Here is a 4,426-nt window from a genome sequence, read left to right as displayed (position 1 = left end):
GTAAGATTTCGCCAAAGTGGAAACCTAACATTTAGATATGAAATCGCTTGGGCCAAGTAAGAAACTACAGCTGTTTTGAGTATCACCTTACATAATCACTATATGTATTACATATTAAACCCAGCATTACATATGCTTGCACAATTATGCAGTGAATGATAACAGTACTGATGATGCCAGTGAAAGGGGCTGTCTTTAGCCCAAAAAGAGTACTGGATGGGTGGTGGTGAAAACAATTGAAAAGCACACAAAGAAATGGGTATTTTCTGACCAGGAAAGGTCACTCTAAACACAGAAATATAAAAATAAAAGTATTCCCTTATTTCCTCTATGTGGAAATAATGCAAAACATTTATTTTCTGTATCAGACAAGAACACAGCTAAGTAATCCAGCTCTACTGCAGCATTATAAAAATCATCCCTTCAGCACAGTGTAAGATCTAAATGCATCTGCCCAAGGGTGCACACTATATAAAAGGAGTAAGGTTGCTGCTGCCCTGGCAAGCACTTCCGGTCCCTACCCAGGTCCTACTGCAATACTGGTGGTCCCAATGGTTTTATCCAAATAAATCATGTTTAAAAAGTAAAACATTTAAGGGACGCCTGGATGGCTCAGCAGTTGAGTGCCTGCCTTCGGCCCAGGGCATGATCCTGGAGCCCTGGGATCGAGTCCCACATCAGGCTCCTTGCATGGAGCCTGCTTCTCCCTCTGCCTTTGTCTCTGCCTGTGTGTGTGTGTGTGTGTGTGTGTGTGTGTGTGTGTGTGTGTGTCTCATGAACAAATAAATAAAATCTTTAAGAAAAAAAAAAGTAAAACATTTAAAAAAAACAAGTCAAAATACCTCAGTAACCATATTCCCAACTCAAACTTCATCTATTTAAATGTTATATTTGCCTCCTGTTAATAAACCTTTATTTCACTCAAACTGAGCAGTAATAAATCTTCCACACCGAAGTAGCTTCCTTGCTCAATTAATCCAAAGGGAAAAAACTGAAATGATTAGTAAAGAAAAATGTAGGGACTAACACACTCTTTTAATGTTTTTAAATATTTTTAAGGTCTAGAAAGTCTTTAAAGTTTGTAATTCCTAGTAGGAAAACATTATCTGCATGAATACCCTAATGGCAAACCACTGTAGAATGTTGCAGTTGCATGTGGGGCAGAGGGGTAGGAATCCTCTTCACGGCACCCCAGCTTTCTTCTTGAGAAGGTCAGAGGTACGCTAGTTTGTATTATTGCAACATCTATTAGGTGATCGAAGTTGCTTTTCCTTCAGCAAGGGCTTTATTTGTCAGAAGGGCATTATGCTTGATCTCCAAATTTGGCTGACAATTTACAGATGAGATTCATAACCTTTGGGTTGCTCTGATATTTTGACATATTTGCTGGGTTCTGGGCTACATCCTGGAGGGCCACTGTAACTTCTGGATCCTGCATGGCCGCAAGAACTTCTGGGTCACTAAGAATTTCATCGAGCCCAGGCATTCCTGCCATTCCAGGCATCCCGCCTGCCATTCCAGGCATTCCTCCAGGAAAATTACTAGGCATTCCCCCTGGAAAGCCACCTGGGAAAGAGCCATACTGAGCTCCTGATTGTCCTCTGGCTTCTTCCTCCCTCTGGGCTCTTTCATGTTCTTCCCAAGCCTTCTTAACCCTTTCTATTCTTTTTTGGATCTCTCACTCTTCACGTTTTCGTTCATACTTCCTCCAACGTTCAGCAATTTTCTGGGCCCTGGGTTGAACTTCTTTCAGCATTGCACTCGCATCTTCATCATAATCCAGTTTACAAGCAAGGAACAAGATCATGTGCTACTTCTTGCCAATGACCCAGAAGTCTGTGTGCTTTCCCCCGCCACTTGCAAGGCTGAGCTGGATCAGGATTTATTTCAATAGCTCTGTCACAGTCTCGAATGGCAGCATTTGGCTTCTGTAATTTGATGAAGACACTGGCTCTCTTGGCATACAAAATGGCCAAGCGAGGATTCAGTTTGATGGCATCTGTGAACAAGTCAATGGCTTTCTGTAGTTCGCCATCATCTAGGGCATCAATGGGGGCAGCCACGTTTTTTTCATTTGCCTGATCCATCATTTCCTCGGTTATCTCTACATTTTCATCTCCCATTTCTTGAGGGGCATCAGTACCTGGTTCAATTACACCTTCATTGTCCATTTCTAGATCACTTTCCTCACTTGATGGTTCATCTGTCTTTATGTTTTCCTCTGCCTTCTTCCTATCTGTTTTTTCTTCCTTGATATTGTCTTCTGATTTAGTTTTATGAGTAGCAGGTGGTATTTTACCCCCCATGCTCTCCACTCACTCCCGCAGGACGTGCAGTTCCTCAGTGTGCAGAACACTCAGATCCTGCTTACACATTTTCACGAAGGCCCAAAGCTCGCTCACTTTGTGGGGGTCCATGATCCAGAGGCGCTGGCGGGCGGCGGGTGCAGCTGAGGCTGTGGCCTGATTCCAGGCGTAGGTACCAGCCCAGCGTGACCGTGTGGAAGGGCCCTACTATGCTCTTCACGAAAGCAGAAAGGAGCTTTCTTCCCCACATGGGTAGTAGCTTCTGCACATCTGTCCTCAAACTGTGTTTCCTTGTGAACCTAACATCTTACAGCAATTTCTCCTGAGCAGCATTTTCAGATTTCACTCCCAGCTTATTTTTGCTCTGACCCAGAGAACAGAACATGACTTTTTGCTCAGAATTGCTCAGCCCGGGGATCCCTGGGTGGCTCAGCGGTTTCGCGCCTGCCTTTGACCCAGCGATCCTGGAGTCCCGGGATCGAGTCCTGCATCGGGCTCCTGGCATGGAGCCTGCTTCTCCCTCTGCCTGCCCCCACCCCTCTCTCTATGTCTATCATAAATAAATAAATCTTTAAAAAAAAAAAAAAAAACAATTGCTCAGCCCCCCAATGCCAGTCTGTCGTCCTTGACCCCAACCTGAACTCCTCTACTCTCTTACCATGAGATGGACATTCCTGCAGATAGATCACTGACAAATTCATCCTCCAAGCACAAAATCTGGGATGGCCAAAAATGTCTGAACCCTAGCATGAACACAATTTAGGGTCTCATACTATATGGAACCTCTGCTACCTTAGCACTTGAAGAAAATTATAGGAAATAAAATGCCAATCTGTGGTTTGGGTTATTAATTGGGAACCTGGTTACAGATTATCAGAACAAAATGTCAAATTATCAGACTCCAGTTTACTTCAACGAGTACCTCAGCACCGGAAGCGTCAGTCAGGGGCTTCCAGTCAAGATGGCAGACGTTGAGCATCCTAGAGCACACACACAAAAACTTGGCTTGGCTACAAAAACACTTTAAAAACAGATCGTTGGGCTTAAGAGCAAAACAACAACAACAAAACAAAAACAAAAACAAAAAGATTACCATTCACAGATATGCCAGAAACAGGAAGGGAACTCAGGAATCAAAGAAGTGGGACTTAGCTGAGAGCCAATAGGGTTGACCTACCAGCAAACGGATGGCTGGAGAGAAACATTAGGAAGCACAGATAAAAAATATGAAAGTTCTGTTCTGTGTCTGGACAAGAGTCACGCTCACATCATCAGTGCCCAGAGCCTGCCCTCCACTGTAAGTGCACTGGATTCACACCCCCTCGCTGGGAACTCACAACTCACCACACTTTAAGCTCTCTCAGTTTGTGTGTGAATTTTACCCACTTCTGTTGTAAATACCGTCAGGATTCCTATGTATTTACACCTGCAAAAACAATAGCAAAATGAGCCTAATCTTTAATATTATTCATGTTCTCTCTCATTTCACATTATTCTTACCCAATTTTGTAGAGTGCACATAACTTGCAGATACTTCCCTTCAAATCTGACTTTCCTTGGCTTCTGATTAAAAAAAAATGTTTTCTCTTATCTGCCTGTGTACTCCCTAGCTCCTAGCACAGAACAAATGTTTGTTAAATGTCTTAACAAAGTAAAAAGATGAGGAAGACAATCTTCTTCACACTTTTTCCTGGAATCAGGCTTGGAGAGCAGAACCATTTGAAGTAGAGAACTCTTCACACTTGGAGTCCATTCATGCTCTATTTTAGTAAAGTCCATTTATCAAGAATGTTTGGGAAGGTGTCCATTCATATACTCACCCCATATTCAACCATGACTAATAGTCAATAAATCAGAGTAAGATTACATTATACTGGCAAACTGTTTTAACATGTTTTGAACCTCCTTGGATTCTGAGGGCCCTGTAAGATCACATCTGGCCTCAAGGTAACATATTATGAACTCTACTTACATAGTTAAATGCTATGGGTAAAAAATACATTAAAACTATGGGTGTAGGAGAAGAGGTTATTTGATCTTTGGTATGGATCCTGGATAAAAGGGCATTTACTGGGGCACCGGGTTGGTAGAGCATGCCACTCTTGATCTTAGCATTATGA

The 4,426-nt window shown here is 42.7% G+C and overlaps 1 pseudogene; it reads right to left on the bottom strand.

The window, feature by feature from the left end:
• Window positions 1–1,303: 1,303 nt before the first annotated feature.
• On the bottom strand, window positions 1,304–2,417 carry LOC112907762 (hsc70-interacting protein pseudogene; annotated as a pseudogene).
• Between the last annotated feature and the right edge of the window lie 2,009 nt (window positions 2,418–4,426).

Source organism: Vulpes vulpes, chromosome 2 (assembly GCF_048418805.1).
Source record: "Vulpes vulpes isolate BD-2025 chromosome 2, VulVul3, whole genome shotgun sequence".
Lineage (NCBI taxonomy): Eukaryota > Metazoa > Chordata > Mammalia > Carnivora > Canidae > Vulpes > Vulpes vulpes.
This window is presented reverse-complemented; position numbering and strand designations above follow the sequence as displayed.